The 27,376-nt window shown below is 42.3% G+C and overlaps 1 protein-coding gene across 6 annotated transcripts in view; it reads right to left on the reverse strand.

Moving 5' to 3' along the window:
• Positions 1–27,376, reverse strand: part of SEMA6D (semaphorin 6D) — a 55,046-nt gene that overhangs the window by 25,612 nt on the left and 2,058 nt on the right. The gene's annotated exons all lie outside the window — the stretch shown is intronic.

Genomic DNA, 27,376 nt, shown 5'->3' on the forward strand with positions numbered 1-27,376 from the left:
TAAAAGTTAGCCTGCCTAATGGCTGGCTGATGTCTGAGATCCTGCAATGGGAAATTCTTTTCTTTGGCAGATGGCCTTTTGTCCAGTTATAAAGTAAGTAGCGCTAAAGCACACTGCATAAGCCAGAAATCAGGACGAATACCTTCCTAAGATCTTTCCTTTGGGCTAGATTCTAATAGGAGAAAAAGGAAAGGTGGGAATAGATGCCATGGAAGGGAGGCAGGGGCATGCTGTAGGGTGTGGAAGCCTGTTGTGTTCTTTGTTAATGCCTTGCTCTTATAATTGATGCTTTCCCCAAAGTTGGGTCAATTTTGTTTATTTTAATTTCATTTTACATGCATGAGGAAAACTGGCTATTTTAAAAAGTTTTCTGAAAATTAAAGCAGCTTTTTATGTAAGGTTTTCAGTTTAAGTCTGAATTTTTTTTTTTAAGCAAAGCATACCAATATCTCCATCAGTAATGCTTCTGGTCAAATATTAATAATTCAAAAAGGAATTGAACTTAAAAGGAACTGAGCAGGAAGGTACATAAAACAGGATCTAACCTGTCTTTGCCAAATTCTGAGCAAATCAGAAACAGGGATCTCAGAATTGGACCTCTGATTAGAGCCATGGCTCCGGGGAATGTAATTCTAGTGACAACTTGTCTAGAAGTTCTGCCGGTCGGCCCTAACTCAGATTGGGTAACATTTGAAAGCAAAATTGTCCTAGAAACGATCTTCATTTAATGAGAAAGTAACACAAGAAACTAATGAGAGGACGAGCCCCACATCTAAGCAGAGAGAACCCGCCATCCAGGCAGATGACAAACACATCAGCTTCTTAAGAGATCAAGATGAGGACTAGCTTTGTGAAAATACAAAACATAGGAACCTTCTATGATTGACAAAGAAAACCAAATTAGATAGCAGAAGGTTGCTGTGGCAGATACTCACACAATAGTGTGCTGCTCTCTTTTCAGGGAGGACTGCGGGGCTTTCGAGGCTAACTTGGTGACAAGAGAAGTTAAAAGCCTTTTCTTTTGTTATCTCCTCCACACAGGGAGCTCTGGCCAATCCCGGCTGCTTCCCCAGGGCCTCCAGGAGAGGAACCATTCTAGACAAAGGAAGAGCTCAGGGTTCCCAGGGATGACTGAGATGCCAAAGGACTCAGCCTGTCTTTGGAACATTGGCTTATTCTACCAGATGACCTGCTGGGGCTGCCATATGGCCTGCGCGTGACATTCTGTTCAGGATAAAAGGGCCTGGGTCCATGCCTGCTTCTGCCCTCTGGGCTAGGATGACAGAAGTAGAGCACGTTTGTTCTGATTCTACTGACTTTCGGATGCCGCCACCACTACTGACTTTCCGATGCCGCTTTCAATATCCTCCATGGTGTCTTTTTCAGCTTTTCAAAGAACATGAACAACACTGAGGCAAGGAAAGACTAAGGATGAGCTGCTGCTACCATTCCTGGGAGAGAAGAAGCAGATAAATGAAGGAACTTCTACTCCAAGAGTGGTGAAGCCAGTGCAGAACCTAGATCTCACAAGAGTCCAGTGATCTATGCTTACAGCCACTGCCAACAACAATAGCAATTGTTCTGCATTAAAGAGCTTGTGTCTTCACGTTTTATATTCTGCAAACCACCTCACCAGAGATTTTCAGATGATGTCATGATTTAAAACAGTGTCCGAGGGTTTAGAGAAGGGTTAAATTCTAACAATCCAGAGTAAGAGAAGCAGCCTTTCTTAAAATTTTAAAAGTCAAAAATTCCTGGTTCAAATCCTGTGATTTTCAGCTGCCAAAAACATGGCTTTTATCTGCCTTCTGCATTTGAGTAAGCCAACAGTAATGGTTGCTTGTCCGTGGCAAATGTGGAGAACGATTATTAATGGTTTCAAAGGACCTAAAGCATTACTGTTATCCACATTCCATTAGAAAATTCAGTTCCACTTTGTTTTTAAAAATGGCCTTCCTGCGTCAAGAGTACGTGGCGTTTGTACTATTGTTGCAACTCCCCGTGAGGTCATAATTATTTTGAAATAATTATTTATTTATTTATTAAAATTTTTTAAATGTTTATTTTTGAGAAAGAGAGAGAGAGGAGAGAGAGCACAAGCAGGGGAGGGGCAGAGAGGAAGACACAGAATCCAAAGCAGACTTCAGGCTCTGAGCTGTCAACACAGAACCTGACACAGTGCTCTCAAACTCACAAACCGCAAGATCATGACCTCAGCTGAAGCTGGATGCTAAATGGACTGAGTCATCCAGGTGCCCCTCAAAATAATTTTTTAAAGATTTTTTTAACTGTTTATTTATTTTTTAGAGAGAGAGAGAGAGAGAGAGAGAGAGTAAGTATGAGCAGGGGAGGGGCAGAGAGAGAGGGAGACACAGAACCTGAAGCAGGCTCCAGGCTCTGAGCTGTCAGCACAGAGCCCGACGCGGGGCTCAAACTCACAAACTGTGAGATCATGACCTGAGCCAAAATCAGATGCTTAACCGACTGACCAACCCTGTTGCCCCTCAAAATAATTTTTTAAAAGAAAACTATTTTGTCCCAGGGAGCCTGGGTGGCTCAGCTGGTTGAGCGTCTAACTTCGGCTCAGGTCACGATCTTGCAGTTGATGGGTTCGAGCCCCACATCGGGCTCTCTGCTGTCAACACAGAGCCTGCTTCTGATCCTCTGTCCCCTTCTCTCTGCCCGTCACCCCCACTCCCTCTCTCTTTCTCTCTCAAAAATAAACATTTGCTAAAAAAGCGTTTTGTCCCTACTGATAGAAACGAGATCCCTGGTGACTTATGTTAGCCCAAAAGTCCTAGACTGAAAGAGAGGTTGTAATCAAGAGTGAGAATAATGGCCCAAGTGTATTTTATGAGCGGCACAACATCTGTGAGGGCCCAGCCTAGGCCTGGGTTAGTTTACCTGTGAATTTTTGAAACATCCGGGGCCACAGAGACAAAATGGGAGTTTAGGTAAATTGATGCTGATTCCTGATTTTTAACTAACTCAACTCAGCACCCAGAGGGTATGAGAAAAGCTGGGCCCTTCCTTCTATGAAGGGTGGGGCCTGACTAAAGTATGGGGGTTGGGAACATGGACTCTGGAGCCACAATGTCTAGGTAGGAGTCCCAGCTTTGCCACTTAATTAGCTGTCTGCTCTTGAGCAAGTGGTTAACTACTCTGTACCTCACTTCCCTGTAAACCAGGAATAATGCTAGCAGCTTTCTCACAGAGTTGGTCTGAGGATGGAATGAGTTATTAAAGCAGCATACAGAATTCCCAGCACATGTTATGTGATTGGGTGAGTACCAGGAAGATGGCGCAAGGCTGAAGGCGCAGCCTTGAGAAAGGGTTGTGTGCTTCCAGTGCTAGTGCTGGAGATAATTATGCTTCAAACGTTATATTACCCCTATCTACATCTATTCTGGCCTCACCTTATGAATCACCTCGGTGGCGGGGGGGGGGGGGCGTTGGGGGGGTGGGTACTAATCTTACCCCAGACATCAAATACACCTGGAGATAATAGGGAGTTAGGAAATCTGGATTCTACCTTTAAAATTTTTTTTTAATGTTTATTATTGAGACACAGAGAGAGACAGAGCATGAGCAGGGGAGGGGCAGAGTGAGAGGGAGACACAGAATCGGAAGCAGACTCCGGGCTCTGAGCTGTTAGCACAGAGCTCAACACGGGGCTCAAACTCACTGGGAGGTCATGACCTGAGCTGAAGTCGGATGCTTAACTGATTGAGCCACCCAGGCATCCCTGGATTCTACCTTTGATTCAGCTGGAGCTAGCTGAGAGGCCACAAGAAAGCTAACGTACCTTCTCTAGCTTCAGTTTCCTCACCTATATGATGATGAGAGGGTTGGGCTAGAATGTCCAAAGTCTCTAAGGACTCCTCCAAGTCATTAGGTTTTATGATTCTGATCTTATGTGCCTGGTTTGAGAAAGGCTCTTTACCAAAAGCAAAATGATTCCCCCAATTCACACTTCTGAATTTTTCCTATAGCAGTGATGTTGCCTAGGATACAAAGTGCAAGTACTCCCTCTGAATCCTGGGGACTGGGGAGCGCTGTGATCACTGCCTCTCACGTGTAACGCCAAACCACAGACAGGCCTCGCAGTACAAACTGATGGGCTGAACATGGAATGAGTCTCCACTGGCATGTATGAATGGGGATGGGGCATTGTGATGGTGTACCAGATGCAACGGCAGAGGGTAAATTTTTTCCCTCACTGTCACGTGGCTTTGAGAAATACTAGCTTTAAGTGCTGTCTCTAGCTTCTTTGGATCCGGGGATCAGGTGGTGCAAGCCCTCCCACAGGTCAACAGATCACTTCCAATGTCTTTAAATTTCATGATATACTTGTGGGAAGCTTAGCTCACATACACCCAGAAGCCCTAGGTCTCTTCAACTCTCTCTGTCCCCACATGTACTTCATAGCTGACAAAGGTATTTCATTAACTTCTGTGTGTGAGAACAGCCCCCAGGTCTCAGGGATATTCATCCTACTCCAGGGACTGGGCCAATGAAGCTTTCACTTTTATTGTGTTTTATGCTTTTAAAACAAAAATGCCTTGTCTATTTTGGTCCTTAAAGGCTTAGGACAGAAATGATTACCTCCACTGAATTTCATGTCAGCTTCATGAGGACACAAGTTACGTCTGTTCTGTTCTTGGCTTTTATCTTTATAACCACCATGGTATCTGGTACCAGATACCTACTCACAGAATGTTTACCGAGTCAGTGCATGAATTTCCACCACACAGATGAGAAGTTAAAGAACTGCTTGAGGTTAGGCTGTTAAAAAGAGGCTTCTGGATCATCTGTCTCCGGGTCTGTTGCTCTTTCTATCACCTCAGTGGCTAATCTCAGAGAGGCTCAAAATGGAATTGCATAGACAAACACAAAAACTAGGTTCCACAGCGACATTCAGCAGTGACCTTACAAATTCGAGGCCTAAGAGGGAGCAGTGGGCAGCATTTGGATGATGGCTCTCTTAGCCATTCACATTCTGGGTGTATGGAGTCACCCAATTCCAAAATGAGCCTGCTTCCCCTGCCTCGCTGCCTTTGCATGTGCTGTGCCTGCCACTTGGAATGTCTTTCTTATCTTTTCCTCACCAACTCCTAATCAGAAGTCACTTTCCACCAAGATTTTCCCTTTCCTGCCTTCTGGCACCAAAATCTGAGCTCGCCTTTGTTAGAACACATACCACACAATGTTAGGCTTCCTCATTTTCTCAGCTTCCTTTCTTTTCCCCAGCCCCACACTGTAAGCATCTTGAGTTCAGGGACTGTCTCTTATACCCATAAATAAATTCCTAAAAAGTGGTTGGGATACAGGTTTTTAATAGTTGTTTGTTGAATGAATTGTTGTGTGCAACCCTGTACCTTATCAAAAAAAAAAAAAAGTTTAAAAATCTCCAAAGAGCACTTTTCCCACTAATGATGAGCTGGTAGCAATGGTCACCCATATGCACCAGTAATGAACACACACCGGCATGAAATTATGCGGCTGTGTGTGTGGAAGGCACTCGTGCTCATAGCTGCTGAATGTGACCACAGTAAGACATGGGCTCCTGCTGATGTTGTGATTGCTGCAATTGTGGAGATAAATACACAGGAGTTACAACGCTCCAGTAATATTATCTGGCCCATTTTCTACAATGACCTGAGCCTTGGACCTGGGGCTCCAAATTCCATCCCAGCCATATAGGAAGTGGAAGCACCCTGGGAAGGTACACACACACACACACACACACACACACACACAGTGTTGCTTACCACATGCAAACAGGCTGAACATTACAGAAGAAAAGATTGACGGAAATTAGTCTAATTACTTTTGGAGAGAAAAGTGTGGCTGACTTTCCTTTTCACCACTTACCCTTATTACAGACTTGCAGCTCCTTGGTAAAAATAATTATAAAACCAGGAAGGTGGAAGGTTTGGGGGTCTTTTATCTAAAGGATACAGGGACAAAGAGGGGTTATAAAAAGCATAGGCAAAGAACTCTACCAGGACTGAGGGAAAGCAAACAGGAGGGACCTGTAGGTTTCTTCCCAAGTTGTGTCTCTTCCAAGCTGGGGAGAGAGGGAATGCTGCCTCTTTCCTGTTGCACATGCTGAAGGTCCCAGAGAGCCTTCAGGGTAGTGGGGACCCAAGAAGAGGAGGCCATTAACACAGGCACAATCCTCACCCCAATGTGGGTGGGGAGACCACTTTTCAGAGGCATTCTGATCAAAGGTTCACAGGCCCTAAGCTGTATCTCAAAAGAGCCTGTACCACCTTCTCTGCTTCCTGTGTCTTTCTGAGCCCCCAACCTTCCAAGGCGGGGGAGGAAACAAGGGTGCTGTGGAGCACCTGAGGGCTGGACAGCAGGGGCCCCAGCAGCGTGGGCTTCCGTGCCCTCCCACGCTCCCAGGCCAGCTCTGTCACCTCTTCTGAGATGAGATTAGGGAGCATTGCTGCTGAGTGCCTCGCCACAGTTTTTTAAAGGGACAAGTGAGAAAATGGAAGTAAAAATACTTTGTAGACTGTAAAGGTGCTATACAAGTGTGAAGAAATAGTATTATTATCGGTGCTTTATTTAGTTGCAGTCTGCATCAGCATGGTATACTGACATCGCTTACGCTTTGGCTCAAATCAATATGAACATTCCTCATTCCACACATGCAGCTGCTCCTCGAGTGGCCGGCCTTCGGGGCCTCCTGCCCTTTGCTCCTGCTGTTCTCTGGACCTAGAATGCCTTCCGAGTGAGGATGCTCTGACTGGCAAGTTCCTAATCATCCCTTAGGGCCCATCACCGGTTCGGGCCGCTTTCCATCTCTCTCTAGTCTCCTTTCACAACACCCCATCCATTTCAACTATGGATTTGCCATGGTGGGTAGCACTGGCCACCTTCTTGCTCCCTTTCTGATTAGACTGTGAGTTCCTGGAAGCAGGATGCAGGACTTCTTAGTGGAAATAAGCTCGTATGCCAGTACATGAGATATTCCCCACGCCCGCTCCACTAAGAGAGCAAAGGTGGCCATCGATAACATACTCCTTCGGTTTACAGGCGACGCGCCTGGGGTCCTGTGTAATCTGCACAAGCTGGAGGCTGGAGAAGTGGAGGCCGTAATGATCATGACAAGCCATGGATGAATGCGAAGGAGGCAAGAGACATTGTGCTCAGCGCCCACTAGGATGCTGGTGCTATTTCTCCAAATTTGCAGATGAGGAAATAAAGAGGCAGTCGGCCTTCAGTCCCAAAACTAAATAGCGGGGCTTAAGTCAGTTTGACTCCAATGTCTGTGGTCTTAATCACTACACCAGGAAAAGGTACGGCAGAAGAAATGGACAGGAGAGGAGAGAAGAGGCATTTGTAATTTGCTAAGAAAAGAAAAATACCTATCTTTAGCTTGATTTTATCATTGTTGTTTTAAGATATGGACTCCATTATTTCCCTTGCATCCCTTCTTTCAGCCTGATGACATAGCAGGTAATGGTAGCAAATAAAGGTTCTGTGAAAAACATAAAATAGTAAGAGGACTTTCATGCAGGACGAGAGCCAAGATCTTGCCTCCCTAAGTCTTGGGAGCTGGCTTCCACCTCTTCCCCCTGTCTTCACCGTTGAAGCAGTGAGAGGCCACTTCCCTACCATCCTTGACATAATCAGCAGTCTTTCAGTTGTTTCCAAGGATGCCACAGCAGGGATGCAGCAGGGACCCGCCTCCGGGGCCAGGGAATCTCCCTGTTCGGGTCCTCTTGTGTACGCATAGACTAGGGTGGAAGGCCTGATGGAAGGTGGAAAGCCTCTTTGCTCCCGGGTCCTTCAAAGCTCAAGAAAGCCTCGCTTGGGAACCTGTTTCTTTTAAATGTCTGGCAGGCCAGGCAGAGCAGATGTGAGGGGGAGGCACGCGGCAAGGTAGTCTCTGCCTCTAGAGAGCTTGTCCGCTTTTCAAGTTTCTGTCTTCAAGGACCAATAAGAGGACATCAAAGGGGAAGTTCTCACCCACCTCCCACTTCAGCCCGGTAAAATGGCTGGAAATGCGCTGTCACTGCACGGAACCCAAGGAAAGAGCAACGGGATGATGGTCCATCTTTTCACCACTCCTGAGAAGAAATCCTCTTATACAATCCAACGAGGAAACACATTTGAAAAATATTCTGGCTCCACCACCCACTAGATGTGTGACCTTGGAAAAATTACTTAACCTTGCATCTCTGAAAAATAGAAAATGATTCCACTTATCCTAAAGGATTGTTCTGAGGGTTGTAGGCTTAATATACAGCAAACCTTTAGAACTGCCTGGTGAATAAGCACAGTGAGTACTAGCTATTAGCATGGTTATTGCTGTTGGTATTATTATTAGCATCACTCTGTTTTCTCTCTGCTCTGTTCCCTGCCCTGTGATAATCTAATCTTTTCTGCATATAAACTCTAGAGATTTCAGTTCCAAATTCTCCCTTGTAATATTCTTTGGAAGATTGGACAAAGAAACTGACTTCAAATAATTTCCCTTTTCGTGGTACTAGTAATGGAAACACCTAAGTCAACCACTCAGCAATCAGGCAAGATCCTCATAAAGATGGCTGTCGGCACATTAGAAGTTAAGCATTTTGCCAGTATAAATGCACCAAATATATTTAATGTCATTATTCTTCTGGAGACACATCACACACTCAAGCCCATCTCTAATATCTATCTTAATAGAAAAGAGCCCTGACAACCGATGATTAATAGCACTGAGACCTGGCTTCCTGAAGAAGGCTGTGTAATAGAAGGAATACTGCTAGATTCCCAGTAGCAGAAATGTTAGTCCAAGAGATGCTGGGCTGAATTCCTTGTGGGAAAGGTAAATGGGGTCAATGGAGATCTCACTCCTGAGGAATTCTGAAAAGTAGGGAGTGGGAATTACTGCTACAATACATCCCAGGCCGCGATGTTCCAAGTATCTAGATTTTCAACCTCTCAAAGGGTTAGAAATTCTGTATAGCAGTTTAAAAACATGGCAACCAAATATTTTTACACTGTTCCCATTTAGAAGTGGAGATATATATATATATATATATATATATATATATATATATATATATCCTCCCCTTGAATCTGGCATATGACTACTTGAATAATGGAATATGCTGGAAGTGAGGTGCCAGTTTCTGGGCCCAGGACATAATAAATGGGCACCTTCCACTTCCGATTTCTTCAGATACTTGATGTTGACCAGTCACCATTGTATGAGGAGGCTCAAGCTGCTCGTGGAGAAGGCCCTTATAATGAGGAACTCAGGCCAGTCCTTGCTGAACTCTCTGCTGAAGAGCAACACCACTGGGCCCCATGTGAATGGGCTGTCTCAGAACTGGATCCTACAGCCCCTGGTTGAGCCATCCCAGACGATCCTACGTGGAGCAGAGTAGCGTCTTCCAAAAAGCAGATCCATGAGTCAAATAAATGATTTTTTTTTAGTCAATGCTGTGCCCGACGTGGGGCTGGGACTCACGACCCCGAGATCAAGAGGAGAATGCTCCACCGACTGAGCCAGCCAGGTGCTCCTTGATTGTTTTTGTTTTAAACACCTGGTTTTGAGACGGTTTCTAATGCAGCTAGATAATTTGTAGACTCCATGTTTAGGTGAGAATCCCTTCCTGGATCTTTTCTAGGTATTCTATCTTGAAATTTGCTTTCTTTGCTTTCTCCTCTTAGACCAGCAAAAGACTCAAATTAGCTAGCTGTCAGATATATTGCAGAAGATACTGCTGGTGGTATTGCAGAAACAGAGGGAGCCTTTGGTCAGAATGCAGATGCCATGACAATTCCTCAGCGGCGATTTTCAGATTGTTTTTCTATGTGTCAAGCAGTACAAAACTTGTCCCTAAGATGTTTTGTCCCAGTCTCTTAAGATAATGTCTTCTTGTTATTAATCATAGAAAAGCAAATTATATCAATGAGGTACTATCTTAAATTAGCTTTTTTTTTTTTTTTAAAAAAGGATACTATTTAATGCTAGTGAAGCTGGGATTGCAATATATCTCAATCAATATATTGCACATAGCAGGGTAACTTAGTACAACTATTTAGAAAAAACTAACCTTTGACTCAGTAATTTTACCTCTAATGATTTATCCTAAGTAAATAATCTAAAGAAGGAAAAATAAAGAAACTTAATCGAGGAAGATGCTCACTGTAGTCTTATTCATCATGGTGAAAAAACTGGAAGCAGGTTAAATTTCTAAACATGGAGAAGAAATTATATCAAAAGTATATTACATCAGCCTTGTGGAATATTATGCAACCATTAAGATGACAGTAAGGAAGACCAGCAATCCTTGGCTTATGATGTAATAATACTAAGTGGGGAAAGAATCAGAATATAAAACTGTAAATCTACTGGCTACAACTTTATAAAGACACAGATACATATAAAGCAAATATTAAAATGGAAAAGATAAAGAAGGTAGTTTATATAATAGCTGGTATCAGTATTTTTGCCTTTTAAAAACAAAACTTTGTATTTTTTTAATATTTAAAGAAGGTGGGATGGAGAGACGAGCCATTAAACAAATTAAAATTACCCTCCAACTCAATTAAGCAGTTAATTGACCATTGTGGTCAAGATGGTTAGTTATTGCCCTTCTGTTGAATAAAACCAAGAACTGATACTTGGATCCCATGAAAAACAGCTTATTTTAGGCAGTGACTTCCTAGAGAATAAGTCCTCTATCATTTTGTATCATATTTATACTCTGGGTGTTCAGTCAGAGAAAATGGAGGTAATTCAGAAATTGAAGTTAAATTAGCACATTATAATTTTGGCTTTGTTCCTCTCCCCTCCCAACCTTCTACTTTTCCCTTCCTAGACTTTCAAAATATAAACTGCCAAAATAAAACCAGCACCAACAGTTTCTATTTTTAGAGTGAACTTTAATCCAATTTTCACAAAGATCCATGCCAATTCAAAATCACTGCTCTTCTCTTGGTGCTAGTAATACAGTGATTGTCTTTTGCATTAAAAATTAAGAATTACAGTCACACAGGAGAAAGAAAACTTGGCTTCGACTTCTTAGTGGTCAAATGTACACCAGCAAAAGCAAGTGGAAAACTGATTGCTATCGAGTACTTGGATATTTAAAGCCCAAACCATTTTTACCCCAATGGTTCAAACACTGGCATTACGGTCTCCTTTCTCGACTCTAAAATCATGCACAGGGAAGTGGAGAAGGAAGACCTGGCTCATTCAAATCCCAAATTTCCACTTAAAGCCCTGTGAGTGGAGTGGCAGGAAGTAAGGACACTTTCTCTGCCAGCTTTCTTGCTCACTGTGTAGTCATCACCTTCCTTCACCGTGATCCAACCAAGTGACAATCTAAGCGTTAGATTAACTTTCAGTTGAATGTGTAGCAAAACATTAAGTACATGTTTTTATAAACTAATTTCCAAGCAGAACTGTTTATATATTTTACCTTAGAGATAAGTGGCTGCTGGAACACTGAATCTATTTCAGAATTTCGTCACACTGAGCCATTTTTCTTAGTCATAAAATAAATACCACAGCAGATAAGGATAATTCTGTACCTCTGTCACTAGCTGTTAGAGCAACAAGAAGGCAGACTTCAGCTCTCTCTACAGCCCTTTTCAAATCAGCCCACTCAATGCTAATGCAAATGTAAACACATCATTCCACCAACCATTAGGACTGAAGAAATCTCTTGGGAGCTAAAATGTGAGCTCCCATTTGGTTCCAAGGCTTCTAAGTGAAGCACTCTATTGCACACAGTAAAATAGGCAGAAGTCAAGATGTTTTCCATCAGGAGAAAATAAAATTAAATAAGGTTAAGTTAAATTAGAGTAAGTAAATAAATACACAACCCCCTAAACTGGATACATTTTAGGAGGCCTAAAGACATGATAGTTGTAGCTCTTGAACGCAGAAAAATTACCTCTCTCTCTCTCTCTCTCTCTCTTTCACATACACACACAAACGCCCTAAGCTATTTCAGTTGTTTAAAAGAATCTACATTAACACTTCTTGATCAAGGCCAAAGGAAAAACTCCTTAAAATTTAAGTGATGAAATCCATAGCACTAAGCATCGTGGCTTTGATCTTAATTGGCTCCTGCTAGTCTTACACCAGAGTTGTTTGCAGGCTTTTAACCCTGCAGACGGACCCCATCTCTTCGCTCAAACAGGCCAACAGCGTGCCTATGAAGTGGAGAAGCCCACTTGATGATGCAAACGGTTAGGTGGGTGATTAGACACACTTGGAGCATCAACTTGTCTTGTGATTTAAAATTTACTAAAGTAGAAGGTGGCTTCCGGTAGAACTGAAGGTGTATCTCAAAACAAGGACGCTGAATCTCAGTTAATTTAGAGGCTGTTTTTCTCTGAAATGTCTTTACTCACTGCAATTTCCTGGTGACCTCAACTTGATGAAAAATAAACACACAAACAGGAGTGCATCTTAAGTCTGTGCTTGCCATTAAATAGCTGTAAGCTTTTTAAAAAAATTTTTTTAATGTTTATTTATTTTTGAGACAGAGAGAGACAGAGCATGAACGGGGGAGGGTCAGAAAGAGAGGGAGACACAGAATCCGAAACAGGCTCCAGGCTCTGAGCTGTCAGCACAGAGCCCGACGCGGGGCTTGAACTCACGGACCACGAGATCATGACCTGAGCCGAAGTTGGACGCTCAACCAACTGAGCCACCCAGGTGCCCCAAATAGCTGTAAGTTTTAATACAGGATTTGTAACTGTGCTCTCAGAGATGTCAGGATGACTGAACCAGAAGATATCTTGGTTCTCACACTAAGGAAATGTAGATTCCATAGCGGTACCTTATTTTTTACACCTTGGGGAGACCGAGTCTGTGCAGACATCCAGGCCACCCTGAGTATGGTGGTACCTTTCTAACAGTTAACACTGAGTGTCAGACTACATATACCCTGAGCTGGTATTCACTTGGTATCATGTTGTGGAGTCTGTTTTAATTGGTCAGTACCCATGCCAGAGGGCTGGCTAAATATTTTGGCTATCACCCTGCAATATACCAAACTTCTTGGATAGTAAATTAGAAAATTCTCAAGGATGCCGGCATTTATACATTAGAATTTTAAGGCCTTAGATATAGATTTCTTTTTAAGTGCAGCCAAAGTACTGGAGTTAGTTAAGTCTCCTCTGGGATATCAGCATAAAAATCTAGAGAGAGGAAAGGACAGATCCAAATGAAATGAGAATAATGCCCATCTCAATGAATTTGATTTTATGTTGTAAAACCACCCAAAAGCTTGTAGGCCTAGTCTAGAGGTCAAAGGTTTCAGCTATAGAGCTCAAATTCTCAAAAGGAGTTGTGATTTCCACTTTGTGTTTCTTTTGCTTCCATAATCCCCATGTCTTAATATGAAGTCTTGAGAGTGTAATCATCACAATTACAATCCAAATGCAGGCCTGACATAATTTTATACTAGTATTTTAGTCTACTGAAGTGTGAGGATTGCCAGCAGTGACCCTGGAGGCCATGTCTATTCTGCCTTAGTTTACAACTGAAAGGACCAAGGCCCAGGGAAATTACATGGTTTGTCTGAGTAGATGATGCAGCGGGAACTCAGAGCCAGAGCCCAGGACTCTTTACAATTCATGTCCGTCTACTCAGATCAATACAAAACAAATGCCATTGTTGAAAAGCAGCCATCAGGACAGGCTACATGATCTGCAGGGGCCAGTCCGGTGCAAAATGAAAACATGGAGGTCCTTATTAAAAAATTTATTTTTTTATGAATTTTAAGATGGCTACAGCAGAGTGTTCTTGGCATGGGGCCAAGTGTCACTGCACAGGTAACACACCCAGGAAATTGACCCTGGGTACAGTTACTTAATTGTTTACTGGACTTGGACTCATGGAAGGCAAAAGGGAAGAAAGGCTCTTTGAATGCTGAAAACGCTCCAAAATTATCTGTCATGTGGGGAAGTGAATGAGTGAATAAGGAAATGAGGGAAGGAATGCATCTTGGAGACTACGGCTAAGACTCAGCGTCAGGCTGAGTTAATACAGCAAGTCACTGCGAGTGCTTGGTCCATTATTTAAGTGTCACAATTCATAATCTGAAAATACCGCATAGCATAATAAACCTTCCCAGTCCCAATACAGATAACTTGCCAGATCTATGTCCAGGACGTGAATGGCAATGCACCCAGGTGGTGGCATTACCGTGCTATTATGTGCTCGACAAACGCCAACTTCCTACCAGGATGGTTTTGGCTTTTTTTCTCTTTCTGCTTTTAGAAGTAGCCGTCCAGATATATTTTATGGAACCTACCCATGTGCAAAATCTGCAAGCCCTTCAGATATGAATATTTCATACATTGCCAGGCATCTTTGATTTAAAAACAATAGTAATAACAATAAAACTACTACAGTATATTGAGTTTTTATTATGTCAGATATCATGTCAAGTGCTTTGAATATATTTCCTCCTGAAGAAGACCCTATAACATCTCTATGAGGTAGATATATTACCCTGATCTTCCAGTGAGGAAAACAAGGCTCTGAGAGGCTGAGTGGTGGAATCAGAATTTGACTTTAGACTATTTGGATTCCTGGAGACTCACTATTCTTTGAAAGGAAAATAGTGCAGGTTGGATATACCGAGAAGAGCAGAACAGGAGCTATTGCTTGACTTGAAAGAATGAGACTTTTATTTGATAAGGCCTGAGTGAAGTTTCACTTTGGTGAACAGAAATGAAAATCTAGGCGGTTAATTTTCAGCTCACTACAAAGGCAGATCAGTTGTACAAAGGCAGGTAAAGGAGGAGCCTCCTTGCCCACATTTTATGGGGCCTTAGGACTGATTTATTGCATTACTATACCGGGAAAGAGGTTAACAGTACAGAGTGAAAGGAGGCTCAGAGCCAAGCTACGATTTCCACTCAGGTGGTTTGTAGTATATTTGTTTCATTAAGGAACAAGAAAGATTAAAAAAAAAAAAAGTGGGTAACTTTCCTCAGTAGATACAGATTTACAATGTGTAACAGAAACACGTGAAACTTTACAGAGATTTAGGGGCTAATGGTTTTTCGAAGTAGGAACCATAAGAAAATGTGAGTTTAAAATCATGAAATGTCTCAGAATTGAAGAAAATATAGTTAGTGTTTCTGTATCTACCTCTCAAGTGATAAGGGTGCCTTCATAATTATGGCTTGTATTTATTATGACATTTCAAAGTGGCAAGGGTATCTTACTTCTTATTTAAAACAACCTACGGGGGAAAATAAAGGAAAAATGTGGAAGCATAGCAAAAGCAAATTCATTTTTTTTATTAAAAATGTTTAATGTTTATTTTTGAGAGAGAGACAGACAGACAGACAGACAGAGGGTGTTAACTATGAATGGGGCAGAGAGAGAGGGAGACACAACAGGCTCCAGGCTCTGAGCTGTCAGCACAAAACCTGACATGGGCTTGAGCTCAAGAGCCATGAGATCATGAATTGAGCTGAAGGCAGACACTAAACTGACTAAACCACTCAGATGCCCCTTAAATTCATTGTATATATGTTCTGTCCACATTTTGTAGCATTGTCCTCTGGTGTCATATCTTTTATAATTTTTAATTGCCAGACTGGTTAAATAAAAAAATCTGCTTTAGATATGCAAAATTTTCAAATAATGGCAGAAAAATATTTTTTGGCAAAACACCAAAGTTTTATAGATTGAGCACACTCATGAATATGTTTATGTAATAGACCCTGTGTGTACACATTATGCATATATAACAATGTATACATACAAACACAGTTTGTAACAACATGCTGATTCTGTTCACGTGTCTGTAGATAAGAAAGTCTTCCCCATCTAAGTCCATTGCAGTGGACCCATCCCCCTGCCTAGGACTACAGCCATGAAAAGGTGTCAATGATTCTATCCACAGAGACCAAGGAGAAATGTGTTACTAGGAAAGGTTTCTTAGTTAGACTTGGTCTCTTGATCTGTTGGATACTCACATAGAATGTGCCAGTTTTATTGGGAATATGAAAAGAGCTCACCAAGGACAAGATGACAGGCTGAGAATGGCAGAGAACACAGAAAGCACCTGAGTCTTTGATGACATTATTGAACCAAAGAAGTTACCAGTCCTGGAGCCACTCCGTCTCATGACTTCTTATAATGCAACTTAATATACACATGTCCTCATTGTTGAGGCAACTCTGAGTTGGATTTTCTGTTACTGGTTGCCAAACCCAACATGACTAACACCTATTATGTTCTAAGGACTCTTCTGGCCAATTTCCATGCAATATCTCTAATTGATTTCACATCTCTAAGCTAAGTGATATTTTCTCCACTTAACACAAAAGGAAACTAGGAATTAGAGAAACTAATGATATACCCAATTACTCACATCTAGTTAGCAGATAGGGCAGGATTCCAACCCTAGTCTGTGTGACTTTGAAAGTTATCATTTAAAATCTCTGTATGTGTTTGTGTACATGTGTGGTGATGTTCCATTTTTATACACATCCATGTTTATATACCTATGGTGAGGGTGTTATCTGTAGCGGCACAATCATTTATCACGTTTTGGAGTCTGAAATGTTAAAACGTTGAACATAAACATGTTTCACATAAAACATTACACACAGGCATTACTGAGGGAATATGCAACAAAAGAAAGCAAATGGCAAGAACTGGGAAAAGTAATCATTACCAGGTTTTCTTTCCCATTGGGAGTTACTTATTTTCCTTCTCATGGGTCAGATAATTCAAGCTCTGTTCTCGGGGCTAGCTGAGACATCAACATCACACCAGATGACATCTGCACTAAATACTTATCAACCTATATGGATACCATTAGTGACCATGAGTGTTGCAAGGGAGATATGTGTCCCTAAAGAAAATACTGAATCAAAGACGGCAAATTTGCTCTAAAGGGGCTGCCATTCACCATACCCTTTTCACAGAAGATTTTACTAATCAGTCAAGGCTTTCCTTTTCTCTCTGACCTTGGATGCAGTCTCACAAATTTCTACAACGCAAGCTGCAACAGCCACTACTAACTCGTCAGGTTTGGCTCTCTACTTTGAAACTCATTTGCCCTATCTGTCCTACATGTTCAATGGGGGATGGCTCTTCAGGGATGTAACTGAAATTACAGGGAAATTGTGCAATGGTAGTTTATCAACCCCTGAGAGCTGAATGAGTGAAATTACTGCTAACTGAAAATACTATCTATGTATTCCTGAAAATTGAGTCTAAAAACTATATTAGCGGCGATGAAGTTTAAGTGATCCCAAAAGAAAAGAGCAAAGTGTCGTAAAATATAAATGGCGATAATAAATTTGAAAGTTGGACTATCTGTGTGTCTGTCTCTTTTTGCGGACACATTTTTAGAATGTGTCTCTTTACGAAGTGAATTCAAATTTTTAAAAATCACCAATAGATTTTATCCTACTACCAAGGTAATTAAAATATGAAAGTTAATATAGCATTAAGGAGTCCTGCTACTAGAAAGAATCTTGGAGATTCTCTAGACTCTGTGCTGCCCATTTCTACTTCACTTTGTTCTAATGAGAGAACTAAGGGCAGCAAGGCCAGTGCCTTGCCCATAGATGTCTGGTAAACCCATTAAAACACCTTCCTTACAATCCTCCAAAATTGTCCTCTAGTCCCCTGAATTCTTCTTCTTTATTCAATCATCCCATGGAAGACACCTTGATTCAGGGACTCTGTAAATGCAGTTAATCGGGTAAATAATACTGAAACTCACACAAAATGAATGAAAGACTATGTATAGTATGCTTAGTACAAAGTAGGACATGAAGATCAGTATGGTTAACTTTTGTTTTGTTACTACTATAATGATTATTTTTAAAAGCCCCCAATTGATTATTCTAAAAGTAACAGGGCCCTCCTGAGCACTTATGTTCTATGACTTTATGTTTCTTCCATTGATTGACTCAAGAAGGTTTCATAGTGAGTGGCTGAGATGGTGGGCTTTGAAGTCAGACAGGCTTGGGCATGAATTCTGACTGCCTCTGCCATCTCCTAGTGAGGTACTGAACTGTGGCAGACAGAATATTGTCCCAACCTCTCCCCAAAGACGTCCACACCCTGATCCCTGGAACCTGTGAAGAGGCTGCTTTACCCGGCAAGAGGGATTTTGTATATGTGATTAAGCAAAGGATCTTAAAAGAGGGAGATTTTCCTGGATTATCTGGGCAGGCCCAATGTAATCAGAAGGGTCCTTAAAAGATGGAAGGGGGAGGCATACATCCAAGAAAGAGATGTGACCATAGAAGGAGAAGTCGGAGTCAGGGATGGCTGGCTTTGAAGCTGGAGGAAGGGACCACAAGTGAAGAAATGAAGGCAGCCTCTAGAAGGTGGAAAAGACAAGGAAATGGCTTCTCCCCTAGAGCCTGCTGAAGAAACACAGTCCTGCTTTAGCCCAGTGAAACCCATCTGGGCCTTCTCACCTCCAGAACTGTGAGGTAATACAGTTGTGTTGTTGCAAGCATCTAAATTTGTGATCATTTGTTATAACAGCAATAGGAGTCTAACTGATGCTCCTCGAGCATCTGTGTCCTGATCTATAAAATGGGAATAAAAAATAATGTGCCCCAAAGGGCTGATGTGATGATTACATTAAGAGAATATAAATAAAACACTTCAGTGCTTGGCAGATTAAAAACTCAAAGAATGTACACTGTGATTATGCATTTGATATCATCATGTAGATTAGGGATTTACATATTGCTGATTATAATAAATGGTGATTCCACAAAATGTAATTCATTTTATCATAATAATACCTTACATAGGAGCAGCAATTAGCTGGCTTTTATGGAGCACATTCACCTCTGATGTCTTATGTGATGCTTATTATAATTGTGAGTCCACAGAGGAGGGGACTGAGGGTCCGAGGGGACAGTGCTTTCTTCAGTCACTCAGAGAGCACTCTGTTGGCCACAGGTCATCTGATTCCAAACATAGTACACTCCCAATCTCATCATGTGGTTTACAGAAATACACAGTCATGGTATGCAGAATCCTCACATGAAACAAAAATGATGAAGCCAAAGGATGGTGGGGTTATTCATCACATACCAGCCCATTTCCCATATGATCTCGCCCAGCGCAGTTTTCACTAGGGCCTCCAGCCCCAGCTCTCCAGTGCAGCCTGAGTAGTCTCTCTAATGCATCTAGTCAATTGTGCAAAGCACAGGGGAAAAAATTCCATCCTGACCGCAGCAGGCAATCACCTTATGCCCTGAAGCATGAAGTTTGATTACCCTTATCTCAGTTTATCATTAAATCAAAAACTGTTGCTATGAATACTGGCCTAGGACTCCATTTATGAAATGATATAGGCCAGTCAGCAGAAATAAGTGAGTGCCCTTTTTCTTTCTTAATTTCTGCTCACTGTGAAGTTGTTTTTTTTTTTTTTTTTTTTTTTTTTTTTGCCAACTAGGGGGAAAAAAGCCTCTTTAGCTTTGAGCAGATTTTATAACTTTCTTCACTCTTTCATGAGCTAGCTGGGATGCCTCTGGCTCATCACCATTCTTCCCGTGCTGTAGGGGAGAGGTTTCAGATCTGCTACCTAGTGGCCTGCCAACACTAGACTTGAAGTCTAGCACTTTGTCGGGGTGGGGATCCGTGCTCTGGCCACACCACAGCATCATTTCCCAAAGCACGGTGAAGGGCCTGCAGGGTGCGAGTCACCTGAGATGTTGGTTGCAAACACAGACTCCAGACCCAGCAGAACAGAGCTCCTAGTGCTGGGGCCCTGGGAATCTGCATTTTAACCATGTGAGATTCTGATGAGAGGACTACTGGTAGAGATCGAAGATGTGGGTAATGACAGGAATAGTCTGGGACTGTGCCTAGATTTTCGGGGTGCTATTCAGCTTTTCATCAGCCCAGGGGGCAACCAGCACAGAACACATACCAATCATCTGTATCGGCCTTCAAAACAATCAACAGTAGAAGCCAGATTTCTGCCATCATGAATCTGAAATGATTGACATCAGGGTCAGGGATATGCAACCAGGCATCAAGGTCTGGGTTAAATCTCCAGGCTGCTGGACCTCCCCAGCCAAACTCCTTTCCAGTCTGGCTGAATTTGTAGCAAGTACGGTGCACCGAGGGTAGAGGGTAGCTGGTTGTGAAACTGGCCTCAAGGTCTCTATATCAGTTAAGAGATATGATAAAGTCACCTGTGAAGAGACAGCACAGGATAAGGGCTAAAAGCATGGGCTCTGGAGCCAGACTGCATTTACTTTTGTTTAACAGACACTGACGTCTATATAGCACTCACTACCTGCCAAGCGCTGTTCTAACTGCTGTTCAACTATTAATTCATTTAGGTCTCACAACAACCCTTCCAGGTGGGGACTACCAACATCAGCCACCTTTTATGTGGTGACACTGAGGCTCAGAGAGGTCAAATAAATTGCTCAAGATCACAGCTGATCAGTCACACAGCCAGAACTCACAGCCAGGACTCACACCCGACAGGCTGGCTCCAGAGTTCAAGGTGTTAAACACCCTGCTATGCTCTTTCTCATGGATCTAAGTCCCCTGGGGTTTGACCCTAGGAAAATTACTTAACCTCCCCGACTTCAGTTTCCTTCAGTTTCCTGTATAAAACTAGGATATTATTAATAATCATACCTCCCTCAACGAACGCTGATCAAATCATTTAGTATATGCACTTAAAACTGTATCAGACACACAGTAAGCACTCAGTAGATGCTAGCTCGAGGTTACCTATCAGTCCTATACTCTCAGGGGTAGCCTGAGGATTAAATTAGATAACATATTTAGAGTGCTGGGCACAGCGCCATGGCACACAGTAAGCGCTAGCTCCTATTATTAGCGCAGTTGAGCCAGGCCAGTTTATTTTAGGTCCTGTCTGGAAGGCAACTGTGCTTTTTATGCAGGGGGAGGCAGCGTGTCCTTGGCTTCAAAAAATAACTGGGTGGGAGCCAGACTAATTATTTGACTGAACAGGTTCTTTGCTTTATGTCACTGGAATATTCCTGAAAAGTTCCCGATATTGAACTTGTATATGCTTAATCTGTTTTCCCCATTGACCTATTTTATAATTTCTGATTGATCTTTCATTGGCAGTGATTCTTTAGACCTAAGTCTTCTCTCAGACTGTCTGTCACGTAACTATTAGCTTGTAAAAGACTTAAATATACCAAGGAAAACTGAACCGCTGGAACAATTCTTGGCAAAGTAATTGGCTTAATCATTCCCTAATGTAATTGTTTTCATTTTATTTTTCCTTTATTATGCGTTCTAATAAGCATGCTTATACTATACTGAATGACCCGTCTTTCTTTCCATGAAGCTTAGCACCTCCACCATTAAACTTAACTGTGGTTAAGTGGTTTGATTACAATTTATGTTAACTTGAGGGGTTAACGATGGCTTGGAAACCCTCATACCCAACAGCCTATCTTGGAGTAGGGCTGGGCATAGGAGAAGGGAGGTGGGGAGGGAGCTGGAAAGGTGGGGATGTGGGCAGCCACTGATGGGGCTGAGTTTATCTTGAAAGCTCAGACCCAGAAAGTGGAGCTGAAACCCCAGGGTCTCTGGAGGACGAGATTTTCCAAAAGGAAGCATTAGTAACTTTCCAAGTTGTTCACTGCTACGTTTTCATTTTATTGGGAAAAAACTGTCAGCTCCAACCTCATTTTTTGCAGGCATGATAGGCTACATCTGCAGTGTAATAAAATGTTAAACTCGATAGACACATTTACTAAGATATTTGTTGCACATCACTCGCTGTGCTACCTTTCAGGGATGAACAGGCAATCCAGCCTCATGGGACCTGCAGGGTGGACTGAGCACCTAGAGTCCAGCTCATGCTATTTCTACTCTCTTCAGCTTCCTCTCTCCATATCCCCCTTTCCCATCTCCAATCCTCCTCATAGATGTATGCAATCTATTCCTCATAGAGTCTATGTCTAGAGTTATTTCAGGTTAAAAAAGATGAAATCAATGAGGCAGGAGCCTTCTAGTTTGGCTCTGCTACACAACCCCGTGGGGGGAACCATCTTGAGGCAAAAATCGTATTTTCCCTTGCAATGTTCTCGTGCAACACTGAACCAGTTGGCAGTTGATATGGAGTTTTTAGCACTGATCACAGAGCAGTCTACTGAATCGCCACAAGATTGATCCCATTCATTCTGATGGCTTAAGCCGCGGGGCCATCTGCTGAATGGCTAAGAGGAGTAGACCAGAGATACTCAATAAATATTTGTGGATTGCCTGGCAAACTGCCTCTTCACACCTGAAAGACAAGTCTGTGCTAGGTTATAACTCAAATGTGGACAACTGATCTAGATCCCTGCCCCCACCCTCACCCCAGGGCCTTTGCCTAAGCTGTTCTCTATGCTTGGAATGCCCTCCCTCTCACCACCTCCCCCACTGCCCCTCACAGTCCACCTGTCCAAATCCCACCTAGTTCAAGGACCAGCTCAAATATCAGTGGCTCCATAAAGCTTTCCCTGACTACCCTAGCCAGAAATAACTTCTCACTCCTCTCAATTTCCATAGGTCTGTGTGCATGTTTTCTGGCACTTACAATGCTCGCCATTTTATTTTGGCTATGTGTTCACCTCGTCTTTTCTATACCACTCGATAAGACCCTTGAGCTCTGGAACTCTGTGTCAGTTCCTCTTTGAACCATTTCCCCACCCTGGCACCTACTTTGTCAGAGCAGACACTTGGTAAAAGATGACTGAATGAACAAATGGTTACCCCAGCAATGACAAAAACAGAAACAACTGCAACATTCTTTATTCCTTCTTCTGCCCCTCCTTCCCCTCCTCCCTCTCCTCCTTCTGTAGCTTTTAAACATCTATTTACTTGATCTACCAATTACCCAGGGGAGGAGGTTTGGGGACTTACTGATAGGTGTAGACAACTCTGCAGACCAAAAAAGCTTCCAGAGACCCCTATAATGACAAGTGGTGCCTAGGCCAACGCAGACGCAGGGGGGAGTCAGTCTCTGGTCTGCTGACAGCCGGCTCCTGGGAATGGAAGTGTTATTTTCTCAAAGAGCTTCATCTGCTCTGGTTCATATGTGCCAGTTCTTCGTCTGAGTAGAAATTCCTGACTTTATTTTTAAATACAGACTCCAGTAATAGGCTAAGTAATTGCAGATCTTTCCGAGGCCTTATTATACATGTACCAACATACTGAACTTCTTAAAACCCGTATTTCTTTCCCGTAAATATATGTTGAACACCTTAAATTTCAGCATTCTGTGTAGTGGTAATGTGTATTTGTTGTTCTCCCTCCCATAGGAATCCTGAATAAGAAAAAAAAAAAAACAAAAAAAGGGCAACCAGAGAAATGCTGAGGCACCAGTGACAATTTCTCAACAATGTGTCTGATTACTCGTATAGGTAAAAGGACTCTCCTGCAGCCATAAGTAAGAAAAATACGTATTACAATATAACACATAGTCAAGCTTCAATAATACACTTTCCATCCTGGTGCCACTAATGCGTGAACAGCTGCACCTCTCACTGTCTTTGCTGATGGGGCCCATAAATACTCCTGGGAAATGGGACAGGGATACATAATGGATCTTCACCTGCCAAGATCAGGGAAATGAATGTCAATTGCACCCTGATGCAGACTCACTTTTTTGGTGGAGAGTGATGAATATTGCCATTTGTCCTATGCCACTGTAATCTTGGACAGGAAAGCCTACCATGGAGAAAAATGGCGGGAGAAGAAGATGCTGTTCTAGGACACTTGAAAAGGAGAGTGTCATAATTATTTGGCCACCAGGAATAAAAGTGAAAGAAGAGTGCAACAATATGATTTAGTTTAGAGCAAGGTTAAAATTTAAGAGGATAGCCACACTGTACATATAATTTCATTCAGTGTAAAATTCTCCCTCAAAGTAGGACTCTTTTGTTGAAAACAAAAGTCAGAAATATCAGGGAGTCACAAAATAGTAGCGTGGTCCGTGTTCCCAGAAACAATTCAGTGTCGTGACTAAAGGGTGTGGGCTGACATGTGAGGCAGACCTAAGTTCATATCCCGACTCTACCTCCTACCTCCCTGCTGTACAGCCTCAGGAAAATGACCTGACTTCTCAGGTCCCTGAGTTTTCTTTTTAGATAAAGCAGTGATAATAATAACAGAGCCCACATAGTGCAGTTGATTGAAGGTTACATGATGTAATTAAGATCAAGACTAACAGTAACAGTAAGTGGTAGGTATTATGGTTGTTGCTGTTTTCCCCCTTCCCCTTTCTCTATCACCTTCATCACCGTCATATCATCCCAGCTGATCTGTGGCTGATTTCAGTAGCAAATATCAGGGAGAGAAGCGAGAAGACTATCCTGACCAAAATACCAGGCAGTCTCCCCCTCTCACATCAAACTCTAAAAGCAGTACTTCCAATTATAAAAGTTGGTTTTTAAAGTTTTGCAACATAACTTAACAAACGTATCCACCTCATGTCACTCTTGTTTTATCAAACAATTACTGCTGTAACAGGTTATCTTCTTAGAAAAAAAGAAGAAAGCCAAAAAAAAAAAAAAAGGTGATAGAAAGCACTGGGTTCTATTAGACATGGGCCCCAGATTTAGTTACATCACATGCTCTTTGGGAAAAGGGAGGAAGCAATGACATGTTCAGTTCTCCAAAGAACTTTGACAAAGTCCTTTTCTGTGTTCTGTCATTTGGAGTCACGGGCCAAAGGCTACTTTCATTCTGTTCTTCCCTTTTTCCAAAAGACTCCATTCTGATGGTGAATGAAGAATGGTGTCTGAAAGCCTTCTAATTCTGTAATTCTGGTGTTGTAATTGTATCGAGCCCAAAGAGGCTTTGCTTTGGGCTGTACCAGGCTGTGGCACGTCCTTGCTCACGTGGAGCGCACCATTGCAAGTCAGCAGAGTCTTACTGCAGGTGTGTGCCCAGAACTGGACGAGGGGCCCAGCACAGGTTGCCAAACAATGGAAACTTCCCGTTCTGGGTGTTAACTTTAGTTACCACAGCCAGACAATGCTGCCAGTGGTGTGGAAGAAAAAATTGCTGTAGCCAGCTGTGCTGTTCACAGTCGGATGGATTCTGTGTAGCTCCAAATGGTGATGGAGCCAGCAGCCTGTTGTAGCCAAGGACAGGATGATGGATGATCTACACACTGTGTCCAAGTAGAGAGAATGGCAGAAGTTCACTTCAGGGTTGTTAAAATGCTAATCTGGGTGAGCTAACAAAAGCTTAATAGAAACGAAAAGTTTGAGAAATAAGTCCACCTCATGTGGTATCTATGTGGACCACTGATTTGATCACCCTTGGTTACATAAATGGTCGCTTTTCAAAGCAAGGACATTTCCTAGTTTTCCTGTTGGACGAGGGGAAGTAGAAGCGGCCCCACTTGTATCAGCTGCACGTATTAGCTGTTGTCAGGTCTGAGGACAAAAAAGTCCGCCCAAGAACAGCCACCTCAACTGAAGAGGGTTCTGATATGCTTAACACAGTCCTATGAATTTTATTCTCTCTATGTGTCATGGGAACAAATTAAAGAGCACTTTTTCCCCCCGAACGAGAAGTAGGCAGCCGTTCATGAAATAAGCAGCAACCTAAGACACTGGCTTTGGTAGATTTCAATGCTCAGTCTCCATTCACATGAGTTCTCCTGCTCTAATGACAGTTTCAACTCGTGAACTACACTAATAGGATGTTGAATTCTTAGTGTGAATCTTTAGGATTAAACAACATGGTTCAAAAAATGATGCATATTTACATTTCTTGCCAAGGGATCCATTTTGCCATTCTCTATTTCTTTGCATTCTTACTTAAGTTGAACATACAGAAACATGTCTGCCTCACCTGGTGTTGAAACATTGGCTAGCACAGCTCCTTGCAAATGACAGGTACTCAATAAACACCGACTGGCTGGCATACCCCGAGTACCTCTTGCTTCCTCTAGAAATGAACCTAGAATATGCAGCCTTAAAGTCTATTAATTGAAATAAAAGGTAATATTTTATCCTGCAATATGCGAGGGAGGGAGTTCACCTCCTACGGTGACACCAATAATGGTTAGGCACTCAGCCAGGCTCCTAAGTCTGTGTAAAATGCATCAGAAGGGTAAAAAATGACCCCATTTCAGATGCATTTTTCACTCTTTGTATCTTAGTGAAACTCACATGCAAGAACAATGACTAAGCTAATTACCAGCGTTCATTATGATGGAGCAGCAAGAAGTGAAGAACTTCTCCAGTTTCAAGAAGTCCTTAACAATGATGGGCATCTTTGTGAACCAAAGCTCTGGTTCCTGCTTACTTGCCTGTGTGCCTTTCAAGCACTAGAAACCACCACACAAGGATGCAGGGGCCCAGTTACCCAGAGCACAGTTACTGGACAGATCCTTCCTGCGCTGCAAGCGGCCAGTGAACTGAAGTCCACCGGATTTCTAAGTTGCCCTCACTCTAAGGACTAATAGGTTTACATCACAGGCATCTTTCAAATCCATCAAACCAGGGGAGACATGACCGGATGGTGCTATTAGTGGGCACCAAAAAAACCCACCAAAAAACCCAAAAAACAAACAAAAACAAAGAAAAAAAAATGAAAGAAAGAGAGAAGACAGAAAGCAAAAAAAAGGAAGAGGGCAGAATGCCCACAAATCGAAATCAAACTGGAGTTAACCAGATGTTTGGTGATGGAGAAGTCACAATATTCCTGGCATACTGTCCTGCATCACAGAAATGTTCCTCAAAAAAGGTAATCTATGTAGCATCTCTGGTAGAAGCGATGACCGGTAGCAATATTCTGCAGAATCCAGTAAGAAACAGTAACTGGCTGTTAATCTAACTAAACGTGCTAATGGAAGAAAATGGTTTGCTAAACAACACATTTTGGAGATCCTAGGGTTATTTACTTAACTGTCTTTCTGACAGCACAAGCCAGGGACCTAAATCAAAGCACAGACACTAACTATAAAAAACAAAACCCAGCTATGGCTTAAGGTAAATAGTTTATTTACCTTAAGATGTTTTAAATGCATGATAATCTGGGGCCAAATCTCAGAGTTTACTTGGCAACTTCTATTTATCTAAGCCGGGTAAATGTTTGTGTAATATTTGTCAGCCTGACAGAATATGCCTGTCACTCACTATGTTCAACAGAACTACATACAACTTAATTTCCCGAGTTAGACACCTAAGAGAGCAATAGGATTTTTTAACAACTTGAACAGACCAGCATCAAAACCTATTGTTTAAACTACCAAAAGGACAGTGGAATCCTCACCTTGAACTGTCTGAGGTTTTTCTCAGTTCTATAAGGAAGAAACCTGGAAAAATTTCTCCAAACAAGTATTTCTCCTATTCCGAGGAACAGAGACGAAAACAGTTTAGAAAAGAAGTGTTAAACCTT

Source organism: Prionailurus viverrinus, chromosome B3 (assembly GCF_022837055.1).
Source record: "Prionailurus viverrinus isolate Anna chromosome B3, UM_Priviv_1.0, whole genome shotgun sequence".
NCBI lineage: Eukaryota > Metazoa > Chordata > Mammalia > Carnivora > Felidae > Prionailurus > Prionailurus viverrinus.